The sequence below is a fragment of the Macaca fascicularis genome, chromosome 17, assembly GCF_037993035.2.
Source record: "Macaca fascicularis isolate 582-1 chromosome 17, T2T-MFA8v1.1".
NCBI lineage: Eukaryota > Metazoa > Chordata > Mammalia > Primates > Cercopithecidae > Macaca > Macaca fascicularis.
Genome location: NC_088391.1, coordinates 38,881,676 through 38,902,725, shown reverse-complemented (window position 1 = coordinate 38,902,725; position 21,050 = coordinate 38,881,676). Strand labels below are relative to the sequence as shown.

Below are 21,050 nucleotides of genomic sequence, written 5' to 3'. Positions count from 1 at the left end.
ACAACATTTGCTCTCCTGAACGCTAACTTCAGCTGTGATTTATTAGGGGACCAAGTTCATGTCATTGTGTCTGATCTTCAGAGACCTGGCTTCAAATCCTGATTTTACTCACAATTGAAAATGAGGCTGGTGGTCAGATCCTAGCCCCATTTGACATGATTGTCAGCCTGCGCTTGGAGAACCGCCCTCTGGAAAAACAGGGAGTGTTAACTTGCAGGTCAGGGACTTAAGTGCCTATCAGTGGAGTTGTTATCTGCAATGAGGCTGGGAGGGACTGCAGCTCCTGACCCTCTCAGTGGGACACTTACTAAGCTGCCTGACAAAGTAGGGTAATACTAACCTAATGTCCTCCTAAGGAGATTTTGTCCTCTATCTCTTCTTGTTGTTGTTAAAGCTTAAGAAAATGACTAATTATTAAAAGTTTGGAAAATAAATTGCTCTGGGACTTGGAATGTCTGTGTAAAATCTTAAAGGCAGCCAATTTTGCTTCCTGGCATTTACTTGCCTTGTGCAGCTTACAAATAGTTTCCATGTGGTTGCTGCTCCAGTACAGACCTCTGATAAGAGGATGGGGAAATTAGTTTTGTAGAAGTCTGTCAGTCTAGGCATAATGTGTATGCCTAAGTGGAATTTTTTTTTAATGTTCTAGAGAAGGAGGGTTGTTTGCTAACTTTTGTGGACAATAGGGAAAGCTGAAGATTTCTGAAAATTAATCTTATAATCCGAGATAAGACAAAAAATCCAATCAGTGTAATTAAATTTGATGCTGAATTTACGAAAAGAGACATATGAAAAGATATATGTCAGTTATAATGCTAATTTGTTATCACATCCTGGGATCTCTGCTCCTTTAATATGAGAGAGCCTCTTGTGTTTTTTGAACATCTATTGTTAATTCAGGAGAAGAGATGATGGGTACCACCATGCCAAGAGTCTTTGGGAAAACGTATTCCATTCATATCTGGAGGGAAGGGGACCCTAGAGCTATTTTTTATTTGAATATGGTCAGTGTATTAGGGTTCTATAGAGGGACAGAACTAATAGGAGATATATAGAGAGGAGTTTATTAAGTTGTATTAATTCACACAATCACAAGGTCCCACAATAAGCCATCTGCAAGCTTAGGAGCAAGGAAACCAGTCCAAGTCCCAGAGCTGAAGAATTTGGAGTCTGATGTTCGAGGTCAGGAAACATCCAGCATGGGGGAAAGATGTAGGCTGGGAGGCTAGACCGGTCTCTTCACATTTTTCTGCCTGCTTCCTAACTGCGCTGACAGCTGATTAGATTGTGCCCACCCAGATTAAGGGTGGGTCTGCCTTTCCCACCTTTCCCGCCTGTCTGTGTGGCAACACTCTCACAGACACACCCAGGATCAATACTTCGCATCTTTCGATCCAATCAGGTTGACACTCAGTATTAACTAACAGTCACGGTAGGTCTTTTTGGTTGAGATGGAGGCTACATCAGACATTTTTTTCCCCCATAGGAAGGTCATCTCATCCTTAGAAAAAGTAGGTATTACCTAGAATAAATGCTTCAGCCACCTTGTCTTGAGAGACTTTGAATTAGGGGCCTGGTGACACTGACATTTACTTAACCCGTTCAAAGCACTAAGGGTCAAGCACTATTCTAAATACTATAGAAATATAAACTTATTTCTTTCTCATAACAACCCTATGAGGTAGATATGATTATTATCCCCTTTTTTCCGATAAGGAAATCGGAATGTGATATAGAGAGGTTGAGCTGAAAGTCAAATTTCTAGTAAATGGGAGAACCAGGCTTCAAACCCAGTCAGTCCAGCTCTGGAGTCCTTGCTTGTTCCAAGCTGCTTGAAGGTGATGCATTCCTGACTAGCAAGACTTCCCCAATAAACCAACTATAGATTGCCTACAATGTACTTGGTACATGAGGATTTTCTAAGGGGGCCAATGAGTTCATCTTCATGTCAGATTTCCAACTCCTTTGAATTTGGTAATGTGGTTCCATAATAACTTGTTTTGTGTGTGTCCATCATTGTTCTACTTAAATTCCTTAGTCAAACTATAAACTCTTAGAGGTGGTTAACCCTGACTAAGCATATCCAGGTCTACCAAAACCTGCATCAGAATTAACTTCTAAGAATGAACTCTTGGAGGGACATTTTCCCCTAATTGGTCAGGAATCCATTCCTGACCCTCAGTAGGTAGCTGCCCCTGGTATATTAATAAATCTGTATTATGATTATTCTTTCTTTAATTGTCTCCCTCGTAAATACATCAGCTCTGTGAGATAGAGTTTATGCCTTATTTGTCCTCTTGTAGCCTCTGCCTAGCAAAGTGCATGATAGGTAGCAGCTATGCAAAGGTGCTCAGAGAGGTTTGTTGATTGAGTGAGGCCAGTTGACCTTTGCTGCCTACTTTCTGTAGATCTCCAGGCTGTGCTGATGGACAAAGACTGTCTCCTCTCTACCTTGGAAGAGAGTTTTGTGACTGATTTTATGAAGCGATAAAATAGCTTTACTTGAACTTGTCAAACAAAATTTAATGATTATTGGAAATTCTGAAATAGAAATGGGGAAAAAATGGGATTTTTATTGGGAGAAACTCCCCAAATAGCTGTTAAACACCAATTTCATAAAAGAAACTAGAGGGACTTTAATTGCTTCTGGATCCATTTTGCCAACTCTAAGGTGCCTTAAAAAATTAAAATTGTACCTAATGAGAGGTTATCATGAAAGCAGAAGCAGCCATGTTAAGAGTAGGAAAGCTTCCTTCATATTTGTCCTGTTTGTGATTTGCAGTATCTAAATTATAGGACGTAGTATAGTAACGGATCTTCCTTGATCTAATATCCCACATTTCCCAAGTAATCTGAATAGTCTAACCTCTTAGCCTTCACACGACACTCCTACTCACTCTAATCATCGCTGTTCCCTGGAGTTTTCTGTCTTGTCTATTTTATTGTCATCTGGGGTAATTTTCAATTTTTGTGTGATTGTCTCTGTCTCCCTCCCACATAGCTACACACGCGCACACACACACTCTCTCTCTCTCACACACACACACACATGCACACGCACTCACACAGCGTGGAGAGATTTTAATCTCGTTTTCCTCTCTTCTCCCTAGTTTTGTAATAAAGATCAGAAGATAGCAGGGCTGTTTTTATGGATGTGGAGGGAGGAGATAATTGAGGATGAAAATCTGCTACTCTTCACCTTCTAGATGTGCTGCATTTTCTTATCAGCTTGTAGGAGAGGGTTAAGGTTTACTCAGTTAGGAAGGAGTTATTTTCAGGAGTCCAGAGGATTTTCCAACAGGAGTGGGTTGGACTGTTTGCTGAAGCAGTGAGATTACAGGCAACCTGGTGAGGGTATTTGTAGCACTGACCTCTAAGCAGGGATGCGTGTGTTAGATCCAGCCTCCCTTTGAGGTTTCTCAGGCTTGACTATTTCTACATCTGGTGGGTACATCACCGTTTAAAAAATAAACTCAAAATTTGAGAATAACCATATCCTTGACAAGATGTATTCTTTTCTAAGGAGGATTGCTGCAGCTGCCTAACAATGAATTACAACATTCCACAGCTGTCTGGGCAGGAAATGAAGAAAATTATCCTGGCTATCTCAAAATGGGTGTTTGGGGAATGGGGAAGGGTGTATGAGTTGCTAGAGAGTATTTTGGAATTAGGGCGGTGGGATTACAGGGTCCTTGGCCATCAGATTCAGAGAGTATTAAAAAATCTGAATAATCTAAAATAGTATGGTTACATAGATTCCAGATAGTGAACTAAAGTGAAAAATATGTTATTTTTGGCCACAACCTGATTTTACTGCCTTATCCTCCCATCTGATGAATAAATTGCACTTAAAAATTAATATCCTAATTACCTTACAGTCAAATATGATGGAGCTATGAGTACAGGAGTATCATTTATTAATCATCATTCCAATAGATGATTGTTCATATTATTTTCTATTTTCACTTTCTATGGTTTTTCTAGTACAAACCAGAAAACCTGCTAGACCAATTCTAAAAGAGCTGTAACACTTAACATTCATATTTTCAAAAGATTTTGTTGGTTGAATAACTGCTCATTCGTTTGGTAATTCTGTGTGCCCTCTACTCTGCTTCCTAAAGTTGCATTTCCCAAGCACATCTAAGAACAGATTACTCCTCTCTCCCAGGGACCTCCAATGGCTCCCCATTGTCTGCAGGAATGTTTCTCAAACCTTCATGTGCATATGAGTCACCTGGGGATCTTGTAAAAATGCAGATTCTGATGCATTTGGTCCAGGGTGGCACCTGGGTTTTTTGTATGTTGAAGTTTCTAAGTGTTTCCAAGGATGCTCTGGCTTTGACCTCACTTTGAGTGGCATGGGTCTACAGGATGGGCCTGTCACTCTACTCTCTGGCCTTCCCAGGACATTATTGTTTTTCCAGATACCTGCACAACCTCTGCTTCTATGCTTTTGGGATGCTAGTATTCATTCACATCTTACTTGCCTTTATCCACAGAGCCCACACTCTCCACAAGCTCTTCTCACATTTGTCTCTACCCTGACCAACAATTAGAATCACTGTCTCCCTCTCTTGTTCTCCTCTTGCACTTTGTTGGAAATCCATTTTCCAACTTAGTACTGTCTGCCGGACTATACATATTGGGTGTATATCTGTCTCTACCAATGAACTGTGAACCTCCGGTGGAGAACATCTCATTCTGTACATCTTACCCTCTTCTGCTGTGTTCTGCACAATTCCTACATAGAGCAACTGTAAATACAAGTTGAATTGAATAAAATTCACAAATTGTATAAAATTGCTTTTCTAGATGGATTTCTTTTGACTAGGTGAAACTTGCTGACATTCAGATAAACCTCTTCAATGTTCTTTCCTGAAAGGATGTCTTACTCCTTGGTAGTTAGGGATCGCTCCTGGGTGTTTTTTAAAATGATTTTGACTTAGAGGATCTATGAATGTGACTATGTGGGCTAAGCTTCTTAAAGGGGCAACCCAGCTGAGAATCACAAAAGAAAGCGGAGGCTGCTACTTTTGCGGACCGTACAAGCTGGGTTTTTATTGTTGCTAATGAGAGCCACTCGTGTTGACTGTCTAACGGGAAGTACCTTAATCCTTTCTCATTAGACTTCTAAAATTAGCCTTGCTTTGCCCGGCTGGAAGAATCATGAGATGTGCTACCTTTTCAGATTTAGGTGGGATGATAGAATTGAAGGTGCATTCCGGGAATCTGGACAGATATTCCTATAGAGCTGGGCATCATTAATGAATAAGCTTTTTGAATCAGAGTGACCTGGGCTCTAATTTTCATTCTGCAATGTGGTAACTTTGTCATCTTGAACAAATTAGTTAGCCAGTTTGATCCTTGGTTTTCTCATCTTTTAATGGGGTAATCATACCACTTTGAAGGATTATTAAGATTAAATGGAAGAATGTGTATCAACAAATAATGGTGAATGTTATTGCAATCAGAGCTCTGGCATGTCACCAGCCAATCTTTCAAGGCTGTAAGGGAAAACTATTTCCTTTTTTCCACCAACTAAAGGAAAAATGTTTTTTCCTCTATTCTCTACTACCCTCAATACTTTACTTCTGACACCAGATGTGTGGGTTTTCCACACCAGGCAATTCTCCAATTCTCTGTGGACACCAACTGTGTATCCTACAAGTCAATTCTGACACGATCGACTTGGAGATAGCATCAAATCCCACAGGTTAAGGGATCAGTCCCATATGACTGGCTGGGCGTGGTAGCTCACACCTGTAATCCCAGTACTTTGGGAGGCTAAGGTGGGCAGATCACGAGGTCAGGTGATTGAGACCATCCTGACTAACACGGTGAAACCCCATCTCTACTAAAAATACAGAATATTAGCTGGGCACGGCGGTGTGCGCCTGTAGTCCCAGCTACTTGGGAGGCTGAGGCAGGAGAATGGCGTGAACCTGGGAGGCGGAGCTTGCAGTGAGTGAAGATCATCCCACTGCACTCCAGCCTGGGCATCACAGCGAGACTCTGTCTCAAAAAAAAAAAAAAAAAAAAGACGGCTTCTACTTCAGGTCACTGACAGGTCCAGGTTGCCACCTTTCACCTGTGTTTCTGACTGGCTGGCTATAAATCAGAGGTTCCTGTGACGTCCTCCTTGGGTTTGACAATTTGCTAGAATGGCTCACAAAACTCAGGAAAACATTTATTTACATTTACCGGTTAACTCAAGAACAGCTAAATGGAAGCGATGCAAAGGACAAGGCATGAAGGAAGGGACACAGAGCTTCCATGCCCGCTCTGGGCATGTCATCCTCCTTAATCACCAACCCAGAAGCTCTCTAAACCCTGTCCTTTTGAGTTTTCATGGACATTTCATTCTGGAGGCATGACTGATTAAATCACTGACCAATGATGATCAATTCAGGCTTCAGCTCCTTGCCCCGTGGAGGTTGGGGGTCAAGTTCCAACTTCTAATCACATGATTAATTCCTCCAGCATCTAGCCCCATCCAGTGATTTTCTAGGGGCTTTTGAAAAATCACCTCATTAATATAAACTTGGGTGTGGTTGAAACGGGTTTGGTATGAATAACAAGAGATACTCTGGAGCTAGTTTAGGAACCCGGGACAAAAGACCAAATATTATAACCAAAGATACTACCAAAGCTCTTATCACTTAGGAAATTACTAGGATTTTAGGAGCAGTGTGTCAGAAATGAGATTACAGACCAAATATGTATTTCTCATTATAAATCACAATATCACGGGACTTAAAGTCTATCACCAGTGTTTATTGATCGCATCTCAACTATTAAAAGCTGGAGTGAGAGAAGGGCTCTTGACTTCAGCACACAGGTTCTGTTCTTTTTTACAGAACTCTGGCTGCTATGTTGTACCCACTCACTGCCCCGACTAGTGGCAGACGCAGTAACTTCATCAGTGACTTGAGTCTATTCCAAATCCATCAAAATTGAGACTTTTTAGTCTTTTCTGGATCATGGACTTCTTTCAAAATCTAATGAAAACTATTAGCCTTCTCCCAAGAGAAAAAAAATGCAGGTTTTTACATAATTTTGCTTTTATTTTCTGGAGGTTGATGAGCCCCAGGGTAAAAAACACTGCTTCCTCTATGGGCTTACAAACTTCTGGTTCCTCATGAGGCAAGAAGCCAAGAATAACACAACGAAGTTGACTGGGCACAATTAAAGATTAGGAAAGTTAGTGCAAGGATGGAGAGAATCACTCACTTCTCCCCCAATTCATTTTTCCTGCTCGGGAAAACCTAGAGCCAAGATTAAGACTTGAAGGGTAGGGGGATAGTGGTTTGATAATCTTTCCTGTTATATTTTGCATTGGGAATTATGGTCATTTAAGTATATCTGTGTTTTTAGATGGTTTCTGATATAATACATTAATCTCCACAAGGGTTGTGATAAAAATGAGTAATATCCCAATTTAGGAAACCGTTTTAGACATGGAGTGAAAGCTGCCCAAGCAGCAAAGTATACTGCTCACCATTTTTCTTGGTCCAGGTGGTAGATCTCTGTGCAGGGCTGACTTGCATTAACAAACATGAACACAGTAGATGTGGAAACATGTCCAGGCCTTGCTCATCAGTTCCCATTTTCATACTTTCCGAGTAGGCTGGGAAACATGGAAGGACAGCATGAATTCAATTTAACAGTCCAGTAAGTGCCAAAGAAATGATCACATCTCTGAAAATAAGTGTTTTAGACAAAATTTTTCAGATGGTAAAAAAAGACAAATCCTTTGTTTAGTAAACAGCAAACACTTTATACATTAATCATCCAGCTGACATTAAGTGTAATCAAAGGTTCCGTTTTAGTTCAAATACAACTTATGTTCCCAATTAATTACTTGCAGGACTACATAGTTTGCATTTTAAAATAAATGTTCAGCTTCCCAGATGTCTTCTTATAGGCATGCTGTGACCCTTCTTAGAGAGGCTGATTCTCTTATCACAGTGATTTCAAGGCCTGCTGGGGTGTGAAAAAACTGATATGGTTTAAGTACCACCTGCCATTTTGGACCTAATAAGGAATTTGTGGAGCTGGAATGCAGTTCCTGCACTTAAGTGGGTTATATTCTTGGCAAAGAAGCTGTGAATTGAGATGATGTCATTCAAATTTGATTTTTTCCAGAGAAACATTATTATAATGGAGTTATCTTCCTGACCAAGGGTCAAGTTTTAGTGGATTCACAGAAACGAGGCTATCATACTGGTAAGGAACCTCAAGGGAAATGTGGGTCAGTCCTCTTTCCTGAGTCAAAAAAGTGTTATCCTCACTTTTCAGATGAGACAAGTGAGATTTCTTTAGAGGCTGTGTTCTGCTAATATTCTAATTATGAGTAGGGATTTTGGAGGGTAAGGATAGGATCTAGAACAGAGCTATCCAATAGAACTTTCTGCAATGATAAAAATATTCTGTATCTGTGCTGTCCAATATAGTAATCTAGTCACATGTGGCTGTTGAGTGCTTCAAATGTGGCTAATGTGACTAGGATACTAAAATTTAGATTTTATATAATTCTAAATAATTTAAATTTAAATATATATAGTTACATGTGGAGAGAAGAGGTAAATTGAATATAATTCCTGGCATTTGAAAGGCAAGGCCTACGTAACAAAGTGAAAAGTATAACCAAGAAAATAAAATCAGACAAGATAACTACCTTGCTGGCTGCATTGGTTATTTTAAAATGAAGTTTGTTTGTTTGTTTGTTTGTTTTAGACAGGGTCTCACTCTGTTGTCTAGGCTGGAGAGCAGTGGTATGACCTTGGCTCAGTGACTTTCCCCTCCTGGGTTCAAGTGATCCTCCTGCCTCAGCCTCCTGAGTACCTGGGATTATAGGCATAAACCACCATGCTGGGCTAACTTTTGTATTTTTAGTAGAGATGGGATTTTGCCATGTTGCCCAGGCTGGTCTTGAACTTCTGGCCTCAAGTGCATAATGAAGTTTAAAGATCATCAATCTGCTGGACAATACCAAGGAAAGTCTCAGAGTCATTTTAAAAAAATATTTATGGTATAAGGAAGGAAAAGCACACACACACAAATCCCAGGGGTATGGACAAGTACCAAATAAAATATTTAAACTTGGCTGGGTGGGGTGGGTCACGCCTGTAATCCCAGCACTTTGGGAGGCTGAGGTGGGTGGATCACGAGGTCAGGAGATTGAGACCATCCTGGTCAACACAGTGAAACTCTGTCTCTACTAAAAATACAAAAAAGTAGCCGGGGGTGGTGGTGGGTGCCTGTAGTCCCAGCTACTCGGGAGGCTGAGACAGTAGAATGGCGTGAACCTGGGAGCCGGAGCTTGCAGTGAGCCGAGATTGCGCCACTGCACTCCAGCCTGGGTGACAGAGCGAGACAGTCTCAAAAAACAAACAAACAAAAATTAAACAAATGCCGTATTTAATGACAGAGTTAGGACACATTTAAAGAAAAACTTCCTAAGGGTAATGGAGGAAGTTGCCATGGAAAATTATGGAATATACTTTGAAAAACAAAACCAAAAACAGTTTTTTTGTGGCTGGCCATAGGTCTAGAAGCAAAATTTATACTACTGTAATTCTTTCCACTTATTTGGTTTTTACTTTCAATTTTAACATATGTACTTTCTCTTAATTTTGATACAAAATACATAACACGAGATCTGTCTTGGCAAATATTTAAGCATACATGACAATATTGTTAATTATAAGCACAATGTTGTTCAGCAGACCTCTAGAACTTTTTTCATCTTGCATGATTGAAATTTTATGCCCATTGAAAAGCAGCTCCCCATTTCTTGTCACCCCAACTCCTGACAGCCACCATTCTATTTTCTGCTTTGATGAATTAGACTCCTCATATAAGTGGAATGATACAGTATTTGTCTTTTTGTGACTGGCTTATTTTGCTTAGCATAATGTCCTGAAGGTTCATCCATGTTGTAGTATATGACAAGATTTCCTTCCTTAAGGCCAAATAAAATTCAGTTACATGTATATGTCACTTTTTTGTCCATTTATTCATTGATGAACATTTAGGTTGTACGACTTGGCTATTGTGAACAACGCTGCAAGGAATATGGGACTGCAAGTATCTCTTTGAGATCCTGATTTCAGTTCTTTTGGATTAAAACTCAGAAAGCTGGATCATATAGTAATTCTATTTTTAGATTTTCATCATAGTGGCTTCCACCATTTTACATTCCTGACAGTGCATAAGGGTTCCAATTAATTTTTCCACATCCTTGTTTACCCATATATATACACACACATATATACACACATGTGTATATATATATATATATATATACACGTACACACAATTTTATATATATATATATATATATTTTTTTTTTTTTTTTGAGACAGAGCCTTGCTCTGTCACCCAGGCTGGAGTGCAGTGGCACAATCTTGGCTCACTGCAACCTCCGCTTCCTGAGTTCAAGTGATTCTCCTGCCTCAGCCTCCTGCATAGCTGAGATTACAGGCACACACTGCCACGCCCAGCTAATTTTTGTGTTTTTGGTAGAGATGGGGTTTTACCACATTGGCTAGGCTGGTATCGAACGCCTCACCTCAGGTGATCTGCCTACCTCGGCCTATATTCTTTTTTAAATTTTATTTTTTTTATAGGTGCAAGATGATATATCATTGTAGTTTTGCATTTCTTTGATGACTAGTGATGCTGAGCACCTTTTCATATTCCTGTTGGCTATTTGTATATCGTCTTTGGAGAAACGTCTATTTAACTATTTTGCTTATTTTGTAATAGTGAGAGGTGACAATGTGCTAGTAGCCCTCACTCTCAGCACCTCCTTGGCAGTCCACTCTGGCGGCGCTTGAGGAGCCCTTCAACCTGCCACGGCATCGTGGGAGCCCCTCTCTGGGATGGTTGAGACTGGAGCCTCCTCCCTCTGCTTGCCGGGAGGTGTGGAGGGAGAAGCGCGGGCGGGAACCGGGCTGCATTCACTGGCTGGTGTGAGTTCCGGCAGGCGCAAGCTCCGTGGGCCAGTACACAAAGCGGCTGGCCGGCGCCCACCAGCCCAGAGCAGTGAGGGGCTTAGCACCCGGGCTAGCAGCTGGGGAGGTTGCACCGGGTCCCCAGCAGTGCTGCCTGCTGGGGCTGCACTCAAATTCTCCTGGGGCCTTAGCTGCTTCCCCGCAGGGCAGGGCTAGGGAGCGGCAGCCCACCATATCTGAGCTCTTCCCCATGCGGTGGGCTCCCGGGCAGGCCTGAGCCTCCCCGAGGGGTCCCGCCCCCTGCTCTGTGGGGCCTGGTCCCTTGGACAGCCCAAGGGCTAAGGAGTGCAGGCGGGGCTGGGGACTGAAAGGCAGCTCTGCCTGCAACCCTAGTACAAGATCCCTGGGTGAAGCCAGCTGGGCTTCTGAACTGGATGGTGACTTGGAGAACTTTTATATCTAGCCAGAGGATCCTATGTGCACCAATCAGTACTCCATATCTAGCTAACTTAGTGGCCACTTGGAGAACTTTTCCGTCTAGCACTCTGTGTCTGCCTCAAGGATTGTAAACGCACCAATCAGCACTCTGTGTCTAGCTCAGGGTTTGTAAATACACCAATCAGTACTCTGTCTAGCTCAAGGTTTGTGAATACACCAATTGGTACTCTGTATCTACCTAATTCTGTATCTAGGTAACTAGTACTCTGTGACTCTGTGTCTAGCTCAAGGATTGTAAATGCACCAATCAACACTCTGTGAAAACGGATCAGTCAGCTCTCTGTAAAGTGGACCAATCAGCAACATGTGGGTTGGGCCAGATAAGGGAATAAAAGCTGGCTGCCCGAGCAAGCAGTGGCAACTGGCTCAGGTCATCTTACACACTGTGGAAGCTTTGTTCTTTGGCTCTTTGCAGTAAATCTTGCTGCTGCACACTCTTTGGGTCCACACTGCCTTTATGAGCTGTAAAACTCACCATGAAGGTTTGCAGTTTCACTCCTGAAGCCACTGAGACCACCAACTCTCTGTGAGGAACAAACAACTCCAGACTCGCTGTTTTTAAGATCTATAACACTCACCAGGAAGGTCTGCGGCCTCGCTCCTGACAGTGAGATCACGAACCCACCAGAAGGCAGAAGCTCCAGACACATCTGAACCTCTGAAGGAACAAACTCCGGACGCACCATCCTTAAGAACTGTAGCACTCACCACAAGGGTCCACTGCTTCATTCTTGAAGTCAGGGAGACCAAGAACCCACCAATTAAGGACACGATAGTACTGGTTTTTGCTATTGAGTTGTTGGCGTTCCTTATATATTTTGGATATTAACCCTTTGTTAGATATGTGGTTTGCAAATATTTTCTCCTATTCCATAAGCTTCCATTTCACGCTATTGATTGTTTCCTTTGCTTCGTAGTTTACAGAAGCTTTGTAAATTTGATGTGGTCTCACTTGTCAATTTTTGCTTTCGTTGCCTGTGTTATTGGTGTCACATGCGAGAAACCATTGAGACTAATGTCATAAATCTTCCTCTCTGTTTTCTTTCAGGAGTTTATAGTTGCAGGTCTTACATTAAGTCTTTAAACCATTTTAAGTTGGTTTTGTGTATGGTGTAAGATACAGGTACAGTTTATTTTTGCATGTGGATATTCAGTTTTCCCGACATCATTTGCAGAGGAAATAATCGTTTCCCCATTGTAAATTCTTTGTGTTCTTACTGAAGATCAGTTGACCATGTGAGTGTGGTCCTATTTCTGTGCTCTGTTCTGTTCCATTGGTCTATATGTCTGTCTTTGTGCTAGTACTATACCATTTAAATTTCTGTAACTTGCAAAATGCTTTGAAATTAAGGAAGTGTGGGGCCTTTAGCTATTTTTTTTTTCCTCAAGATTGTTTTGGCTCTTCAGAATTGTTTGTGGTTTCATATAAATTTTAGGAATATTGTTTCTCTTTCTGTAAAAAGTACCAGTGGGATTTTGATACACGTTGCACTGAATCTGCAGATAGCTTTGGGTAGTATGGACATTTTAACAATATTGTCTTTTAACCCATGAACACGGGATGTCTTCCAATTTATTTGTATCTTTTTAAGTTCTTTCAGCAATGTTTTGTAGTTTTCAGTATATAGGTTTTTTTCTCTCCTTCGTTAAGCTTATTTCTAAATATTTTATTCTCTGATGCTTTTATAAGCAGTATTGTTTTCTTAATTTCCTTTTCGAGTTGGACATTGTTAGTATATAGTAACATAGCCGTTGATTTCGAATCTTGCTTTTTTTTTTTTTTTTTTTTTTTTTTTGGAGACAGCGTCTCTCTTAGTCACCCAGGCTGGAGTGCAGTAGCGGGATCCCGACTCACTCCTAGCTCCGGCTCACTCCTAGCTCCGCCTCCCGAGTTCACGCCATTCTCCTGTCCCAGCCTCCCGAGTAGCTGGGACTACAGGCACCTGCCACTACGCCCAGCTAATTTTTTTGTATTTTTAGTAGAGACAAGGTTTCACCGTGTGTTAGCCAGAATGGTCTCCATCTCCTGACTTCCTGATCTGCCTGTCTCGGCCTCCCGAAGTGCTGGGATTACAGGCATGAGCCACCGCGCCCAGCCGCAATCTTAATGAATTAATTTATTTAATAGATTTTGTGGGATCCTTAGCATTTTCTATATATAAGGTCATGTCATCTGTAAACAGAGATAATTTTACTTCTTCCTTTTGGATTTGGTTGCCTTTTCTCTCTTTTGCTTAATTGCTCTGGCCAGGACTTCCAGTACTAGCCAAATTCTGTTAAAAAGAAGTGGCAAGAGTAGGAATCCTGGCTGTGTTCTTCTTATCCTGGCTGTGTTCTTAATCGTAGAGGGAAAAATTTCAGTTTTTCACCATTGAGTATGATGTTAACTGACGGTTTGTCATATATGGTCTTCATTATGTTGAAATATATTCCTTCTATGGCTAATTTGTTGAGAGCTTTTTTCATGAAGGAATATGGAATTTTATCAGTGCTTTTTCTGAGTCTATTGAGATGATTATATGGTTTTTGTCCTTCATTCTGTTGCTATGATGTATCACATTTATTGATTTGTGTAAGTTGAATCATCCTCGCATTCTTGGAATAAATCCCAGTTGGTCATGGCATATGATGCCGTTAATGTGCTGTTGAATTCTGTTTGCTGGTGTTTTGTGGAGGATTTTTGCATAAACATTTATCAGAGTATTGGCCTGTAGTTTTATTTTCTTGTAATGTCTTTATCTGAGTAATGCTGGCCTCATGAATTGAGTTTGAAAGTGTTCCTTCTCTTTAATGTTTTTGAAGGCTGTGAGTAGAATCGGTATTAGTTCTTTACCTGTTTGGGAGAATTCAACAGTAAAGCCACCGGGGCTTTTCTTTGACGAGCAACTTTTTATTAAGGCTTTAATCTCATTATTCATTATTGGTTTATTGAGGCTTTCTGTTTCTTCATGATTCAATCTTGGTAAGTTGTATGTGTCCAGGAATTTATCCATTTGTTAGACTATAGTTGTTTGTAATAGTCTGTAATGATGTCCGTGGTATCAGTTGTTATGTCCCCTTTTTTGCTTCTGATTTTATTTGGGTCACTCTTTAAGTTTGTCTTGCTTTTGTTGGTCTTTTCAAAAAACAACTCTTAGTTTCATTGATTTTTTTCTATTATGTTTCTATTGTTATTTTATTTATTTCTGCACTGATCTTTATTGTTTTCTTCCATCTGGTAACTTTGTGCTTAGCTTGTTTTTCTTTTTTTATTTCTTTGAGATATAGAATTATGTTGTTCATTTGAATTATTTCTTCATTTCTAGTGTAGGCATTTATTATAAACTTCCCTCTTAGTCTTGCTTTAGCTGCATCTCATAAGTGTTGGGAATGCTATGTTTCCATTTTCATTTGTTTGATATTTTCTAATTTCCCCTTTGACTTTATTCTTCGACCTGTGGGTTGTTCAATAGTGCCTTGTTTAACTTCCACATATTTGTGAATTTTCCAGGTTTACTTTGGCTTTTGATTTCTAGTTTCATTACATTGTGACGGGAAAATAAACTTGATATGATTTCAATGTTCTTACATTTGTTAAGACTTCTTTCTTGACCTAATGTGTGATTCTGTCTTGGAGAATGTTCTGTGCGTGCTTGAGAAGGATGTGTATTCTTCTGCTGTTGGGCAAAATGTTCTGTATATGTATGTTTGGTCAATTTGTTCCTTAGTGGTATTCAAGTCCTGTGTTTCTTTATTGATTTTTCTGTTTTGATGTTCTATTTGTTATCTAAATTGGGGTATTGACATCTCCTATTATTGTGGTGTTGTATATTTCTCCCTTCAATTATGTTAATGTTTGCTTCATATTTTAGGTGCTGTAATGTTGGCTGCATTACATATTTATACTTTTTTTAAATTTTCCTGGTAAATTGACAGTTTGCCATTATATAATGTCTTTGTCTCTTGTGACAGTTGTCAACTTACAGTATATTTTGCCTAGATAAATATGGGCAGCTGTGCTCTCTTTTGGTTACAATTCGCATGAAATGTCCTTTTAAAAAATGTTTTAAAAATCCTTTTACTTTCAGCCTATTTGTGTCTTTAAATCTAAAGTGAGAATTTTATAGACAGCATATAGTTGGATCTTGTTTCATTTTTATTCATTAAGCCACCTTATGTTTTCTGATTGGGGAATTTGATGCATTTACATGTGAAGTAATTAATTATAAAGAAAGACATATTACCGCATTTTATTACTTTGTGTGTGTCTGATAGCTCTTTTGTCCTTCTTTTCCTCTCTTACAATATTTTGTGTTTTGTTGATATTTTTGAAATAACGTTTTTCATTTTATTTTCTGTGTTTTGCTAGGTATTTTCTGTGTGGTTACCATAGGGCTTACATAAAACATGTTACAATGATCTAGTTAAAGCTGATACAAATTAAGTTTAATCACATACAAAAACTCTGCACTTCACTCTTTCCCCCCAAACTTGTGATATTGATATAACAAATTTTTTTATATTGTGTCCCCAGTAGCATATTTTAATAGTTATAGTTATTTTTTATACTTTTGTCTTATAACTTCCACCAGAATCAGAAGTCATTTATGCACCACTATTACAGTATTACAACATTCAATATTTGTTTATATATTGGCCTTTACCAGCATGCTTTATATTTTCATATACATTTGTGTTGTTGTTTAGCATCTTTTTGTTTAAATTTGAAGGATTCCCTTTAGTGTTTCTTATTAGGCAAGTCTTGTGGTGATGAACTTCCACAACTTTTGCTTATCTGGGAAAGTCTTCATCTCTCCATTTTTGAAGGACAGTTTTGCAGTATATAGTGTATTTTATTGTCAGTTTGTTTTCTTTCCGCACTTTGAATATACAACCCTACTTCCTTCTGGCCTATGATGTTTTTGCTGAAAAATCTGCTGATAGTCTCATGGAGTGTATTTTTGTGTGATGAGTTGTTTTTCTCTTTCTGCTTTTGAAATTCTCTGTGTTTCTGAATTTGGACGATTTGATTATAAGGTATCTCAGTGTTAACTTCTTTGAATTCATCTTATTTGAAATTCATTGGAATGTTTAAACCTGGATGTCCATTTCCTTCCCCAGATTCAGGAAGTTCCCAACCATTGTTTCTTTACATAAGTTTTCTGCTCCTTTATCTCTCTCTGTTCTCCTTATGGAACTCCTATAATGTATTTGTTGGTCTGCTTGGTGGTATCCCATAAGTTCCTTAGGCTTTTTAATCTTTGTCATTCTTTTTTCTTTTTGAATCTCTGAATAATTTCAAATCACCTGTCTTTTAGTTTACTGATTTTTTTTGTACCTGATCAAGACTGCTGTTGAACTCTTCTAGTACATTTTTCTCTTCAGTAACTGCATTCTTCTGCTGCAAGTTTTCTATTTGCTTCTCTCTTTAAAAAATGTATATTTTTGTTGAAATTCTCATTTTGTTTATGTGTTTTTTTAATCTTATTGAACATTTTATTGACAGTTATTTTGAATTCCTGTCAGGTAATTTATATATCTCCACTTCTTTAGGGTTGGTGTCTGGAGATTTATTTTGTTCCTTTAATTGGGACTTTTCACCTTATTTCTTCATTGGTTTCATAACTTTGTGTGGTTATCCCACATTTGAAAAATAGCAACTCTTCCATTCTTTATGGACTGGCTTCATAAAGGGAACAACCTTCACCAATCAGCCTGGCTAGAGATTTTGGGACCCTCTCAAATCTTTTTTTGCATTTTTGTCTTCTCTGAACTTGTACATGTAGATTCCCAATTAGAGAGATCAGCTGGTTGTTTCTTCTTTTTCTACTCCTTTGTCTTCTTCTTTCTTCCTTCTTCTTTTTGGAAGCTCATGTTTTCTGGCTTCCTCTGATAACTGTCTGCTGTAGCATGTGTTCTTTGAAACTGAAACACGCCTCCTCACTCTTTCTTGTCCTCAGTGGCATCAAGACTATGTTGGGTCTCCTAAGTACCCTGAGGCAGGCTAGACAGAAACCAGTCCCTTGGGTAGCCCCCTGAAAAGCTGGAACATGAGACTTATGTTTCACTCTTCTCTTTCTCCCTAAAGGAGACGTCACAGAGCTGTATCAACCTCTGTCTGCTATACTGTGGGTTTTCTGGAGCAGCAGCTCACCACACAGCTCTTTTGTTATCAGTGTTTCCCAGGCATCTAGAACATGCTGGGTTTCATCAGTGCTTCCAGACAAGCAAAACCAAAACCGGGCTCTTCTGAAGTCCCCTGACAAAAGTCACAACATTGGAGGTATGGTTCGGCCTTTTGTTTCTCTCCCCAGGAAGAAGCCAGGAGATAGGAGTTTCACCATGCAAAGGGGAGGAACTGTAGTGAGATAATGCCACCATTTTTAGTTCTTCCTTCAATATGGGCTGGTTTAACACTCACCTGGGTTGCAAGAGCCTCTTAGCTCATTTCTGGATTTTACATAGAGAAAATTTGTCAGATATTGTGGAATAAGTGTTTTTATGGGAAAAAGGAGGCTCTGGGTCTTCCTATTCCACCATCTTAATGAGGTTGCTTCAATATACCTCCTTTTGATTGTGTTTAGTGCTCTGATATAGGCCTAATGATTGCAAAACACCATATTCACCATATTCAAAATCTATAAATGATTTTACTTCACTTCATACTTATATCAGTCAGGGTTCTCTGGAGAAACAGAACAAATAGTATGTATATATATCTACATTTAAAGGAATTGCTGCTGGTAAGTCTAACATCTGTAGGGTTGGCATACTGGAATCTCAGTTAAGAGCTGAGGCAAAATTGCTTTTTCTCTGTGAAACCTCAGTTTTTGCTCTTAAGTCCTTTGACTGACTGAGGCCCACCCATATTAACAAGGATATTCTCCTTTACTTAAGGTCAACTGAATATAAATGTGAATCACATCTAACAAATATCTTTCTCACAGCCGGGTGCGGTGGCTCATGCTTGTAATCCCAGCACTTTGGGAGGCCAAGGTGGGTGGATCACGAGGTCAGGAGATCGAGACCATCCTGGCTAACACGGTGAAACCCCATCTTGTTGGGGTCCATGCCGGGGGTGGTGGAAAATGAAAGAACACACAAAAGACAAAGACACACAGAGAACATGGCGGCCGCGCTCAGAGCCTCCGCCTCACTTTATTTATACTCCATAAACCCCACGTCAGCATAAAGAATGCAATGCAAAACAAACTTTCTTTTCCCAGATGTAACCTTCTACTCAGTTCTTTGTTTCTATGCTCTTCCTTATCTGCCCGCCTTCTTGGCGCCTACGGGAGTTCATTAAAAGTTCAATTGGAGATACTGTCCTTGAGCCCTATCTATTCTCAGCATACTGTTTTCAAAGGCCCCTGCACCATCTCTACTAAAAAAATACAAAAAATTAGCCAGGTGTGGTGGCAGACACTTGTAGTCCCAGCTACTCTGGAGGCTGAGGCAGGAGAATGGCTTCAACCCGAGAGGTGGAGGTTGCAGTGAGCCGAGATTGCGCCACTGCACTCCAGCCTGGGTGACACAGCAAGACTCTGTCTCAAAAAAAAAAAAAAAAAAAGAAATACCTTGATCACGTCATCTAGACTACTATTTGACTAAATAACTGGGCACCATAGTTTAGCTTAGCCAAATTGACACGTAACGTGTATCATCACATTACTCTATACAACTAACCTAAGCTCACAGAGAATCAAAGATTATCAGGGCTAGAAAGGACATGGGAGATGATCCAGCTAACGTCTTTATTTTACAAATGAGAAGGCTGAGATGCAGTTAGGCAGGATGACTTAGCAGAGGCAGCGTTAATTAGTGAAAAGGACTTTGTGGTTTGAAAGATATAAATATGATGGCTAGGTTCATCTTTTATCACCTATCAATTTTCAAATAAGATACTTAACCTCTCTGTGCCTCTGTTTCATCATCTGTAGGATGGAAATTTTATATACCAACCTTATGGCAAAATTTTGTAATAACAATCTCTCATGGAGAGTAATTACTCAATAAATGGAAATTAGTTATTATATTATCATCATTGACAACATTATGGGCACTTAAAATGTAGCTCGTAACTCACTCAAGAACTCACTGGCAAAATGGGAGAGTTCCCTTACCCCCCTTGCAGAGGATGTGAGACAGGGGTGTGGCTCCTCTGTTCAGCTGCTGTTGGCGCTCAAACCCCCTACAGGACGGGGAGCATGTGGACAGGCACGTGTAGGAACTGGAGTGAGCACCCCTGGGTTCCGGCCCCACAGGAGCATCTAGGGGTGGGAGCCTGCGACTCCTGAAGCCCAAGTGGGCATGTGTTACAGTGCTATTTTAGCCATGCCATCCATGGACAGCTTAAGTGTTAACCAGCTCAGTGCCCTCTTGGTACCTGGGTCCTTGTCCAGGTGTCCAGGAAGAATCAGGTCACACATGGACTTGAAGGATGAATGTGAGGATTTTATTGAGTGCTGGAGGTGGCTCTCAGTGGGATAGATGGGAAGCTGAAAGGCAGGTGGAGTGGGAAGTTGATCTTCCCTGGAGTTTGGCCATCCAGCCGTAAGTTTTTTCTTTGACATCCCCAGCCAAACTCCTCTTGACATTCAGATGCTCCTTCTCTTCTCTCCTTCTCTACTGCTCTCCTGCTTCTCTGCTTGTCTGCTCATCTGCTTGTGCAGACTGGAGTTTGGGGTTTGTATGGGTTTAGAATGGGGGGGCATGGTAAACCAAAAGGCAACATTTGGGCATGAAAACAGGAATGCCTGTTCCCATCTAGGGTCATGTGTTTCTAGGACTGAAGGTAGGGTCTTTAACGGAGAACTTCCCTCTTCTACCCAGTATTTCCTTGTCTCCTATCTGTATCACTGGGAAGTTATTAAGACTGTCACCATTCTTATTATTTATTCTCTGTTACAGTGGTGCTATCGCTAATAATCTAAAATTATGTTACTTGTACTATTCAATCAACTGCATATACTTTTTAATCTACATATTTCTCACTTATTTATACTGAAATAAAATCAGAGGATATTCTGTCAGTTGCTGATTCTTATCATGGTTAGTGGATTCAGTAGGATATTCCCAGCAAGATTTTGAAAAGTATTTTGAGGACTGTTGTGGGTAGACTTAGGTCTATGTTGGATAAACTTTTGAGGTGTTGATCCAGGGCTGTTTGTTTTGTGGCTCTCCCTTCCTTATGAATGCCCCTTCACAGGCATAGGCCTTAGAGATCATCCTGCTGTCCTCTCTGTGCTTGGAATCAGAATGTCTGTTTTTGCTGCCTTGAGCCGCCAGCTCACCAACTTAGTAGTTTCTCTGTGCTGTGCTTGCTGATGTTATGCAGAGAATACCTGTGTTGGCAGAGGCCAAGCTAACCTCGACATGCAGAGAATTCTCCATCCTTTGATCTGTGACTATGTTGTTGCTTCATAATGTCAAGAGCCTAAAAGCTTTGGTTTGAATGGTGGCCAAATGCAAAGGCATTCAGAACCGAGTTTGATCCTTAATCCACAAAATCAAAAGTTCTTCTCTCTCAGCCACAGGTCCTGATTGTTGCCTTATAAAATTGGATTACTACTGTCACTAGAGCACTGCATTTTCCTTTTATCCATCATTTTAAAA

General features: G+C 40.2%; 1 non-coding gene across 1 annotated transcript; it reads right to left on the bottom strand.

Annotated features, from left to right (window-relative positions):
• Positions 1–3,970: 3,970 nt before the first annotated feature.
• On the bottom strand, positions 3,971–4,033 carry LOC123569888 (U7 small nuclear RNA). The gene has a single exon (XR_006693773.1). It is a non-coding gene; the product is annotated as a U7 small nuclear RNA (small nuclear RNA).
• Between the last annotated feature and the right edge of the window lie 17,017 nt (positions 4,034–21,050).